General features: G+C 34.8%; 1 protein-coding gene across 6 annotated transcripts in view; it reads left to right on the top strand.

Moving 5' to 3' along the window:
* Positions 1-13,189, top strand: part of ATPCL (ATP-citrate synthase) — a 161,551-nt gene that overhangs the window by 94,287 nt on the left and 54,075 nt on the right. Inside the window, exon 1 of one of the 6 annotated variants that reach the window (XM_069847882.1) lies at positions 2,433-2,587. The exons of 4 other annotated variants lie outside the window; for them this stretch is intronic. The gene's annotated coding sequence lies outside the window, so the exon portion shown is untranslated. Of the gene's footprint in view, positions 1-2,432; positions 2,588-13,189 lie in introns of those variants that run through there. One more of the 6 variants, XM_069847884.1, reaches the window with a different exon arrangement.

Below are 13,189 nucleotides of genomic sequence, written 5' to 3'. Positions count from 1 at the left end.
GATATTTTGTATTGACATATTCAGGATTTGATGAGACAGCCAATTTTGCCAACGGTCGGTACGTTCATTTTCAAATGTCCCTATGTGTCCACGAATCCAAATTAAACATAGGTCTGTATGAATTTTATTTCTGATATTTCGAATCTCTACTAACAATAAGAGAGGATCAAAGTTTTTATAATGTATTTATTGTCTACGGAATGGATTGCTGCCTGAGAGTAACTGAAAATACGAGCACTGCAATAATGTTTGCTACACCACTGCTTCGATAATTGCGAATAGTTTAGCCCGAAACATTGTATTAACAGGAGATATTTCTCATTTAGAGAAAAAAAAAGACTGTTTTTAACTGAAAGCACTAAATCGAAACATTTGCATGACACAGAATAATTATAGGTTAGAACATCTATATAAAAACGAAGCACTGTTAGACACCGATTATGAATTACACCGGTTACATTTTCATATTAAAAAGTTCACAAAACGATTATTGAATAAGTAATTGCAATGTAACGTCACTAATTACTAACTGATAGACCTATTGTGTGATAATAATATACAAGACTTCTGTATTATTTTGTGGAACACAAAAATTTAACTCCATGCTTCTGTAGACGAGACCTTAAAGGCTATGCTGTCAGTATTTTTGGTTGTCTCTGATTTTCCTTAATTTTTATTGTTCATGTCCAGTTATCTTTAGTTTTCTGTTTTTGTTTCTTTAATATACAGTTAATTTTGCTTGCATAGGTTAACTACGAATGTATAATAGGCCTATAATAATTAGTTCACAGCAAAGGAAATTAATTTAATCTTTTTATTTATTAACTTTTTTTACGTTTTTATTGTCAATACTTCACTTCCATAAAACGTTAACACCTGCCGTAGTTTTAAAAAACTTTTAATTCATGTTTATATTCTCCTTGAAAATTATCTACAAATATATATGCTCTTTCATATCGGGCACTAAGTTTCGCTACCTATTGATAAGTGAATGATAGCAAATTGATCGGAGGTCAGTTCTGTAATGCACCACAACCAAATAAAATAATAAATTACTTGAAATTTCTTCAACTTGGAGTCTATTTTTCTGAGGTATCTAAACAATTATATATATATATATATATATATATATATATATATATATATATAACAAAAACTCTTTTCATAGGTGCAGATGTTACTGAGAAACGGTACACAAATTCTAAAACTTTCTTAAAATTGTTACATTTCGTTTCCCATTTTGAAAACTTTAACACAAATATTTACATCTTTCAATTCTGTGTTCGAATATTTTTTTTCTCCACATTTTAAGAAAATTTTAAGTACAAGGTTCACGAGCACGATCTCATCAAAAAAATTTGTTAATATTGATAACAACATTAGGATTAGAAACGAGTGAATTTATAAACTCAGCTGATGTCTCAACACTGCTCCAGTATAATTCATAACTTGAACCAACTTGAACCCAGAAAAAACTGCTCAGCACCCTCAAAACTTCCTTCCCATAGTTCCAGATATGAAATTCTATAGCCATAAGAGTTTTCTTCGAATCTCTTCTTTCATTTCACCTTCAGTGATCAATATTACTAGTTTCTGTTCAGCTGTCTGATGGATGAATTTATATTTTCTCCTGAAAATGACCTTCGCCGTCTGTGATAGCAGTGTTTTATGTATCTTTGAAACTAAAGTATACAAAACAGTAGCTATTATTATACCGTTTGTGACTATGTAGCAGGTGCCATCTCTTGAAGAATGTGGGAACTAATGATTATTGCTCTCCTTTCCGAGCCGTAGTCAGAAAATACGGATATTTCTCACTTTTTTACTTGAACGATACGGACACGGACACACAAAATACAAACTGTCCGTGGAAAATACGGACGTATAGTAACTCTACCTACAGACCGATTATTTAGTACTGACAGCTCAGCGACGCGAAAGAGGGGAAGTAATAGGAGGAGTGGGGAGAGTTCCGGACTAGAGATGAGGGCGAGCGGTCGATAAAGGAATGCAGTACAGCTTAATTGTACTGGAAACATACCGCTCTACCGCACGCATGACGTCCGATCGCTCCGAAGGCAAGCGAGTGTATAATCCAAACACCCCTTGGCGTAACTAAATAGACTCGTCTGACCCAGGCGCACATCTCCGGCGACTGTCATAATCGTACTGTACAGTACTGTATTAGGATCTTCATCTGTGCGGCAAACTCTGCAAGCGTCCCACCTGGCCAGGTGCTCACTACTGCCTGTGTAAAGAAGTTTGTGAAATTTATGTGTAGAGAGGCCAACTTATGTGAGGACAGCTTTATGTTAAATGTAGTGATACATTGTAGCTTGTAGCGAAGGGCGATATACTGTACCATATCAAGGTCACCTAGTAACTGCTGTAGTAGACTATGTTATCAATCGCGACTTCGTCAGACAATCGTCACTTTCGATGTGGACAAATGAGAGAGGAGTGGGGATATACTACACTTATATCCGCTATGCAGCTAGAGGTCTGTGTTAGTGATTAAAACGCTTGTGGTTGAGTCGGTGGTTGTCGCACTACCGATTGTGTCTGAGCAGAAGAGCGTGTTTAAAAGGTAATGTGCATATTTCGTTAAAAAAGAAGAAGAAGAAGAAACTGGTTCTTTCACTTGCTGTTCTGTTGCGAGACTTCTGTTGTGTGTGCGCGTTGTACATAATTATGTTTTTTAGGCATATGATCTTTACAAACTGTCGAAACTCAAGAATGTGTTAATTTGAACAGTTTTACCACTTTTACATACTTTATGAAATACATACATACATACATACATACATACATACATGCATACATACCTGATTGAAAGCTCGGTAGAGCCGAACCTGAGTTTAACGTTTTATTAGCCTTGAATAAACATATCATTGTTACTTCAATTTTTTTCTTGCTGTAGCACAAATTGACACCGATTTAAAACGTAATTTATTTCGTTTATACTGCATATGATGGATTCATAGAACTGGTATGTTTATTGAACGGTACTTGTATTTTATTTTTTTCATTTGTACTGCAAATGTGTTAATTGTGTTGGCCTGTGTTTTGGAAGTACAAATAACTTGTTCTCTAAACCCTCTTCTGCAGAATAGGTCTACTGTACCTTCGCACGTTTTAGAAACATCTGATTGGTGGTGTTGTGGATTCTGTGGTGTGTAGTTACCTAAGACGTTTATAATTTTGAATTGAATCTCATATGATCTTATCCAGTGCTTTTCTTCTGGAAAAAAGCTGGTGGAAGTTTGTGTAGAATATATTATAACGGACGTGGAGATGATTGCTGTCCAGTACACGGGAATTTTGTCTTTTTAATCTACTTTTCTTCCAACTTTAAGACTTTCGAGGCCTTAGCAGAGTTCAGAGAAAAACTATGTTAAAACCATATTGTTAGCATATTTCTAGGTTTTTTTGATGGAAAGATTAAATGAAAAGTTGCCGGAACGCCGGAGTTGCGCCAGAAAAAAAAGCACTTTCAGGTATTATCTATTGTATCCGACGTTATTTTCTTCTCGATCTCACCGGTTTTATTTTATTTTGTTCAATTTTAATTTGATTGTGATATTTAAAAAAATATATTAATTGAGAAAGCCCCATTTGCCGTGAAATATTCGTGAGTTTTGAGGAGAGGAGCCTTGTTGACTTGTTCATGGCGTTAAAAGAGATACTTTGCACTCTTCAGACCTTCAGCTACGTTACGTTTTGTGATTTAGGATGTCTGTGTCATCGCTTTAAGATAAAAAAAATCTATTCCACAGATACTATAAAAAGTTATTTTTCTCGAGTTTAGAATTCGTCAGAAATAGGCTATATTAAATTTTATTCAAATAATATTTATATAGAGTCCACTATTACGATTATTATTATTATTATTATTATTATTAGTATTATCATTATCATCATCATTAATCTCAATTAGTTACAGTTGAACTATGTCAGCATGTTGAAGTTACAAGAAGTTACAGTGACGTGACAAGAACAAATCGTTAGTGACAATGTGAGTTAATCCCATTAAGAAAACTATGACATTAAAGTGATAAGTTAATATAAGCGTGACTCTTATCACCCTAGAACAGCCTCTCTTTGTTAAAATAACCCTTCATATTCTGTGTGTATAAATCTCAAATTTTCGTTTTTCTATTATTATTGTCAGTGCTTTTCTTCTGGAAAAAAAAAAGGATGGTGGAACTGTGTAGAATATACGTATTATAGCGGACGGTGAGATGATTGCTGTCCAGTGCACGGGAATTTTGTCTTTTTAATCTCCTTTTCGTCAAACTTTAAGACTTTCAAGGCCTTAACGGAGTTTAAAGAAAAAGTCTGTTAAAAACATAATTATTAACACAATTCTCCGTTTCATTATGAAAAATATAATAAAAAGGTGCCTGAACGCCGTTCCTGCGCGTTCCGCCAGAAAAACACATTATTATTATTATTATTATTATTATTATTATTATTATTATTATTATCATCATCATCATCATCATCATCATATAAAATACGTGGTTTGGTTCAATAATACACACACTCTGCCTTAATTCTTATTTGGTGACCAGTCAAGAAAGAAAATTACCACCTCCGGTACATACAAGGGTCACTCCAAAAGTAATGCACAACATTCATTTAAAAATTATATTTTTATCCTACAACTTTGCTATTTCTACAGAATGTAGATACATCCTTTAGGAACAAAATTCCACTTTTCGACATAATTCCCGTCCCTTTCAATTGCCTTACGCCAACTTTGAACGAGGGCATGTATACCTGCACGGTAAAAGTATGGACCAACACGTCTGAGCCACTATTTAGCAGCGTGCATGAGGGAGTCGTCATCTTCAAACCTCTTTCCGCGAAGGGAATCCTTCAGTTTAGCAAAGAGATGGTAATCGCATGGTTCCAGATCAGGACTGTAAGGCGGATGTTACAGTGTCACAATTCTTGCAAGAAAGTCATCACCATTCTCATATTGGTCCAAAAGTTCGCTGCACATTGTTTTTCGGGTTTCTTTGTGGGCTTCTGTCAACATCCTCGGAACCCACCCGGCACAAACGTTTTTTAACCCCAACTGTTACAATATTCTACACACTTGCTTCTCATATTCCAACTTGAAGTGACAATTCTTTCACTCTTACGCGTTTGTCAGCCACAAGCACGTTGTTAATGCGCTGCTCATTGTCGTGCAGTGCAGGGTCTGCCGCTCCGAGGAGTATGCCGAATATTGGTGTGCCCTCTTTCACCAGATAATCTGCTTGCCCACCGACTAACGGTACTACGATAGAAGCTGCATCTCCATACATCTTTTTTAGCCTCTGTGAATGTTTCCGACAGTTCCGAGCGGGAAGGATGTATCTATGACTTCCATATATTGCAAAGTTGTAGAAAAAAAATAAATTTAAGAAAAATGTTGTGCATTACTTTTGGAATGACCCTGTACAAACCCACATAAAAACCGAAGTTATGTTGATTACTGGTGTAATGTAATTCTATATTGTTAAACTTCTTAATATTTAGATTATATTTAAGTGTTGTCAAATTAGAGTTCTTATCAATTAAATTATACGAGTTTCTTATTGTTAAATATTCATGTCGTAGCATTTAACGACAGCGCATTTTTATTCACACTCATATCCCATATCATAATTTTTGCCCTGTTTCCACAAGGCTTAAGAATATTTACTTGACTGCAGTTGAGGTAAGAGAGGAGCACATTCCTGCGTGTATACCTTGCCTTGCCTGCATTCACTGGAATACCACTCCATTGTCGAACGGTGGTATCACGCGATGCGTGACGTAACGGACAGAATTTTACGTCACTTAGTAGTTTCTTTGCAATGAATTCACACCTCTCTGACGTATTATCACGTGTTATTTATCTTCAACTTATCAATGAGTTTTGGTATATACACTTATTGAAGACGTATTTCGAATCTTTCGTATGGTTGATATATTGTAGCAACGTGAATCAGCTGCGCAAATACCATCCTGAGTTGGGTCCGGGATTCAATTCGTGGCACTAGATTTTCCTTTTCCTTTAGTCTTTTCTTTTCGCAAATATTCCATTTATTCAGACTGTTCGCGACCAATTTTACCGCATCGGTTTCATAATAATATCAACCGACAAAGCAGAGGCTTACGTCACAGACTTGAATACACAAGTCCCAGGATTTATGGGCTGTGTTGTGATAGGTTATTCCTCATATTGGCTAATCTTCTCTTTCTTGTCTAAACTCCTTCAGTAAAACTGTATTCTAGTGGGTGAGATAAGAAGTCAACAGACTTGAAGGTCACATTGTTTGTTTCCACACTCTCCTAAACTAATTTACAAGGATGCGAGATGGCGTGTATATTTTAGTTCGTTTTTCTTCCCATGAGAATATTGGGTTTGCAGTGAAGGACTTGCCCTTGGGAAAAAAACTATGAATGAACACTTTCTTGTTTATTAAGTGGTGAGTTTTAACTGCATGGTTAATATACGAAATCAGTGTTAGCCCAAGTAAAATGCATGACTGACAAAAACGATCCTGGGGCAGTTTTCTCGAGATATTTAGGTTTAGTCTGTCATAATATTTCCGTAATTTATCATTAGAGCCCGGCTGTTTAGGCATTTATTTTGGTTAAAATAGGCAGGCATATAGGCAGTGAAATAGGTATTTATTATTTATGGAAACAGACAAAAATTAGACAAATACTTAATAAACTATCCCATATGGTACTCACTTTACTTGGTTACATGTCACAAGAAGATGATTTTTTAAGTTGTCAACTGTCATAGTGAGCCTCCTGTCAGAGAGAACATTTTTCAAGGTGGAAAAAGATATTTCTACTTCTACTGAAGTAATTGGAGCAAACTTAAAACAACTTATTTCAGAAGGACTGTCTCTACTTTCTTTCAGAGATCGGGAAAAACCGACTGTGTATTGTCTCAAAAAGAGGGGTATGAGAAGGGTTTAGAGACTTCAAAGTACGCGTGACTTGTGCGTGCAAGCGACAACAGTACGGGACCTGGAGACTTGCTTTTAATACTTCCCTCATCCCCTTTCTTTCGCTAGTAAACCCCGAAGTTGCCTGAGCACTGAGGGTTGTACTGTTCAAACATCTTTGTTACCCATAAAAAGTGGAATCTGTAGGGGAGAAACGTTTACTGGAAATATATGTATTGCTGGAGAATAAGATTCTCAGCAAATATTTGTGTGAGGTGAATATGTATTTTTAATTTGTATAACCGTTCTTGTTTGTTTTTCGATATAATCTTTGTGCGGTTTATTTTAAATGAATTAAAAATATAGAGAATGTACAATAACGACGTAAAAAGACTAAAAAAAGACATTTAACCTTAAAATAGGCAACGGGAGCTAAAATAGACAAAAAAGGTAAAATGAAAATTGGGCCTATCGTCCCCAAATGTGTGGAAACGTGCTTATCTCTAATAGGTCTTTCATACATACACTCAGTTTAAAAAATACATTTTGCCTAACATCCGGGCTCTGTTTATAATCATTGTTATTATCGGTGGAGAAAGCGACGGGTAGGCTAATTACTGAACCTCACCATACTTCCACAAAACTAACGTCAAAGGTCCTAATGATGAACGTTCAACGGAGAAAGTAATCTGGTGTTAGCGCTGACGTCTGTATTGTCGCTTCTTTTCGAACCTCGGGTGGAGTATTGTAACCAGTTTGCGAAGAAAGGGCTATGCTAAGTATTAACTACTATCGTGCACGATATTATGTGCGTGCAGTCGTGTCAATCATGAATGCTTGAGATACTCATGAATGCAATCATTATACCTAACACTACTGTTGTTAATGCAATTACGGAACAAACTAACAAGTAAGCATAACTTATAATTAATTCGATAGCGTCAACTTCATGTGGAGAGCTTAGATCGAATATTTATATAGTGCAGTGGTTCTCAAAGTGGGATCCGCGGATCCCCAGGGTCTCCGAAGCTCATTCTGGGGGCCGCGAATATTCTGGACAGGGATTTTTTCTTTCTCCAGAAGGGTTTCTGTAATGTCAGAAGCGCATTGGTCGTTGTTGGTACAACTTATAAATCCTTTTCTCTTAGATTTGAACAGAAAAAATGAGGAACTCAAAATGAGTGACAAACTATGATTTTTCTTGATTGTGCGAAGTAGCATATTTGGTGGACATTTTCTCTTATTTTAATGGACTTAATTCGGTCCTACAAGGTTGATGGTTTCCAAAATGCAGTTGTGGGCGAACCGAGTGGAGAAAGTCCAATGCTTCGATACTGATACAGTGCTTCAGTTTATACTTACCTCTGAAATTCTTCCTGAAGAAGTAAAACAGTTTCATATCACTTGAAAGGACTACCAGCTGCATTCAGAGATTATTTAACAATAGACCTATGTGGACTCAAAACCCCTTTGTCAACATGCAGACTCACAATCTCACCGAAAAGGAGGAAGATCGGTTTGTAGAGTTATCATGTGACACTCCTTGGAATAACGTTTACAGTGAATATCAGATTTTTTAATGTCAGCTTAAAGCTTATGCGGAACATAAAGAACATTCAAAGCCATTTCCCTGGACTTAACTTGTGTGAGCATGCATTTTCTGCTCTTTTCTGATATCTAATGCAATAAAGCGATCAATATTTAAATTATTTCGTACAATCACCACTACACCTGTATGAAATAACCAAAGAAAAACTAATATATGTATATATATATATATATATATATATATATATATATATATATATATATATTTATATTATCAGAACTGTTAACAGAAACCTAGTAAATGTGGCGGCAGACTTAAGGTAAGGGTAACTAATACTGAGTCTAAATATAACGACATTTTAAGCACAAAAACAGTTCCATCTTTCCCACTGACTTAGGGAAACTTGTAAAAATATACTTGATTTCTTTTTCAAGACGATAATATTATACAAAGAATGTATTGAAATTAGAGTATTGATTTGCTCCACTATTTTTAATACTAACTCTGCTTTAAAATATTAATGATAGCCATCTTTTTCGGTACAGCATTATATTATTTGCATTTTGTTTACTAAAATTTAGTTATTATTTATTCATTTTTGGAAAATATAATAGAAACATCACTACTCATTTTCAATTAATATTAAGTAACCCTAAAATCTAACCTCTCCATAATTTCCTTGACGACTTTGAAGGGATCCATGAAAATACTGATCTATGGAAAGTGGGTCCGCAGTGTTAATAAGTTTGAGAACCACTGTTGCATAGTATTGAAACGATCCATATTAATTGTACCTCGTCACAGGAAATCAGGAGCAGTCGGAGTCTAAAATCTTTTAAGTACACACTACTTAGAAATGTTTTTAATGAACAGAACTAGACTCTTGCGGAAGTTTCTAAGTAGTCTTAAATGACCAAGTTGTTATTTTTTTGTCCTCTCTCTTCTTCTTCTTTTTTTATCTTGATATATTTCTTAATCATTTGTGTTTGTATGCCATTTAGTACGAATTTGCTAATCAACATTTTATGTCTTGTAACTCACATGTATTCTCCTATTAGTATAACTGTATAATATATCTCAAGTGAATTAATCGTCGTATTTATCTCGGGCATTTTAGGTCTTATAAATTGTGTGTTTGTGTGTGTGTGTGAGTGTGTATATTCCCCTTTATGTTATGTAACTGATTTTGATTATGTGTAATTTTCTATTTTATTTTATATATTACATAACCGATCTTGACTATTTGTAATTTTATATTATGCAACTGATCTTTTCTATTGTAATTTTCTACTATATTTTATGTAATTTCTAAGGCATGTTCTTTTGTGTTGTTTTGTAATCAAATTTTGTATTTCATGTATATTATTGAAACCTGGTTGAGTGGAAGAGAAGCCTCATGGCCTTAACTCTGCCAGGCAAAATAAACCTGCTACTACTACTGCTACTGCTACTGCTACTGCTACATCTGTGCCACACTGCACATAGGGGTCTTATGTTGTTATTGCAGAATAAGTATTTTTTTAAAACAGAGTGTAAAATATATAACGAAAGTTTCATAGTTCCTTGCCTCTGAACAAAACCGTCTTTAGTTATGCGCTAGTCAGTTTATTCTGTGAGATCCAACGAGCAGTGGAATTCTCAGACGCGCACACAAGGTCACGAATTTTATGAGAAGGTGTGGCGGAGAATTCCGCCAAGTACCCAAGCCTGGTTGGGTGTAGTGAGGATGTATTAGATACGTCTTGTGTTCATTGTGACATTATTTGTGAATGTTAATGTTTGCAGATGAAGAAAGTGAAGTGGCTTTTAATATAGCTCAGATAATTTTTATTGTGGAAGATTTAATGAGAATGAAAGGTCACAAGAAACTGAAGCGATGTTTTAGACAAGAATAGCGTACGTTTATAAAATTCTTCTTAAGTGAATATCTACGAGATTTGCGTGTAATAAAAGTAAGTAAAAAATTTAACAGACGAAAGGGTTAATGACATCTGAGTGTGCTTGAAATTGAGTTCCGAAAATCTTTTGAAGCGAAAGGTAGTCACTTTGAGCAATGCACTTACTTTTGGTAAACAGGACTTATGTCATGTTTCATTGATCTATTATTAAATTTATTCATTTCGTTTATACCTGTATTATTTTGCTGAGAAAAACTGCCTACTGAAGGATGCACTTGAAGAAATGGTGAACGGAAAAAAATTTCGGGCCAAAAGAAGATATATGATACAAAACATTAAGATGTATGGATCATATGCGGAGACCATATGAAGGCGGAAAAGAGGGAAGATTGAAGAATGCTGGGTTTGTAGTGAAAGACGTCATACCAAAGCAGTAATCAGTTTTAATATAATTCAAATTTCCAAATATGTAGACTAATAGCTATGAGATACAACTGCAAGAAAGAAAATAATGTAATATTAATAAAAATGTAATGCTACAGTAGTACCCTAAGGACAGAGAAATTTTATTTGATTGTATCACTGCAGACTAAAAAGTTATTTTCTGCACGATCGTATTTTTTGCTGTATTTACAGCTTGCTCTGCTCGTTTTTTAAACTTTTCCTCAATTTTGTAAAAAGCACTTCCAAACCTTGCATCTTAATATACTGTACTATTGTGTAATGGGAACTATGGCAACAGTTCCTTTAGCTAGCATTATCAAATTAAAGTCATTTGTTATAATTGAAGGGTTCAGAGCCATAGTGGCCCAAGCGCCATTTATTAAAAATGGAGAAAACAAGGGTTAAAATTAAGTGATTACCATAATTTAACGAAACATATAGCAAGTAAGATAAAGTATGCACATTAAAAGTAAGTGATATATCAAACTTCATTAAATTATGGTATTAACTTAACTTTAATCCTTGCTTTCTCCGTTTTTAATAAATGGCGCTTAGCCCGCAATGGCTCTGAACCCTTCAATAATGTGTCGTGAAATAATCTATATTTTCATATCATATAATTAATAAATGCGATTAATATAATAACAATGAGTGACAGAAACAGTCATATTTATAGGCCTAATACATTTTCTTATGTGGAGGTGTAAATTGATATAATGTATTTATTACTTATGCTCGCTGTTAACAGTTTTCTAACGTGACTTAGAAATATACACTTACACATTGTAGCTGCTATTCTTCAGCAATTACTGAGTAACTACATATTTCCTGGTTTGAAGCAATACGCTTTCAACCACTGCCCTTGTCCAAGAAGGAAGTCGTAGAATTCAACACAGCTATAATTCAGTTTATACTTTGTGATCAAAAATATGTTTTAAAGTCTGGCTTCAATTTAGATTTTTCATCTGTCCACATATTCACTGCTGCGAAATATTTCCTGTTGTTTTTCTCTTTACTTATTTTCTCTGAGAGAACAGAAAACATAAAACTTTGCTTCAAATTTTATTTCGCAAGACGTTTAGCGGATAAACTTAAAAAGCAGGATATTTATAGGGATTTCAGGCTTTTGCGCGGACTGCAGAATAAGGAGCTTAAAAAATGAGTATCCTGCGAAAAGCAGGACGTCTTGTCAGCCTATACAACGCCTTAATTGCTATGCCACCGTATACCCTCAGCCGCGACAAAATCATGTCAGAGTGCATACTGTCATTGTCGATTGGCAAGTGATATTGAGTTATTATTTTACTTTTACTTTGTGTTCGATGGATTTAAGATACATGCAATAGAACAATTTTATTAGTCAATAAATTTATTCAGTATTTAAAGTACAAAACGGCCGGTCGGAGATGATGATAAGGGGAAGGATCTGGGAGAGGTGCGCGTAGATTTCTCCAGGACTGTCAACATTTCACCAAACGATGACTCTGTTTTCATTGATTCTAAATCATATTTTAGCGGGACAAAATAATAGAGAAGTTTTTGCCACTCTGGTTTCCGTTTACGGTAAACTGTAGTCACATGATCAGTGTTCTACGCATGCGTTACATTATTGTTACCAGAAATCCTGATACAGTGGTACGACAATCCCATTCGTTTATCGAGCAAAATGGCGCAGGAAATGCTACATTTCAATAATAATGATGACTTAATATTAATGCTTGAAGTAATTGCAACTAATCCCTATGAAAACTTAAATCTGTGGCAAGATATGCAACTGGGAAATCTTTCTACCTGCGAGCCGTAGAAGAAAATATCATTTTATCAAAATGTGGCGGAAATCTGACAGTGCAAATTAATGAAAGTAAGCATAAATAATGTAAAACATAATATGAAATTATTTCCTTCATTACAGACAAAATGTGTGCAAAGCAAGAAACAAAACAGGCTCACAACAGTTGGGTATATGACTTATGAATAAACATGCATTAATTTGATTAGATACCGTAAGTAGATTTTCGCAATTACGATAAATGCGAAATGTACCAAATGCTGTCAAAATAATAATTTTATGTTTAAAATCATGTTAAATATGTTAACTTACTGTAGTTTTTTGATCCCCGATAAAATGCGAAATATATATGCGTTTGTTCCATTTTCCTTGTCTTTATCGTATTCGGTAACAGATAAATAGGTAAAGACTATTTTTATGGCAAAGCCCGGTATCGCACTTATCGTATTCGGTCACGTGACATTACGGTTGGTATAGTTTACGATAGCAAGAAACGCGTTATGGCAAAAAAAAAAACACTCTAATGTCTTGGAGTAACCTGGGTGGGACATGGAACAAGCCAGGTATATTT

Source organism: Periplaneta americana, chromosome 15 (assembly GCF_040183065.1).
Source record: "Periplaneta americana isolate PAMFEO1 chromosome 15, P.americana_PAMFEO1_priV1, whole genome shotgun sequence".
Taxonomy (NCBI): Eukaryota; Metazoa; Arthropoda; class Insecta; order Blattodea; family Blattidae; genus Periplaneta; species Periplaneta americana.
This window is presented reverse-complemented; position numbering and strand designations above follow the sequence as displayed.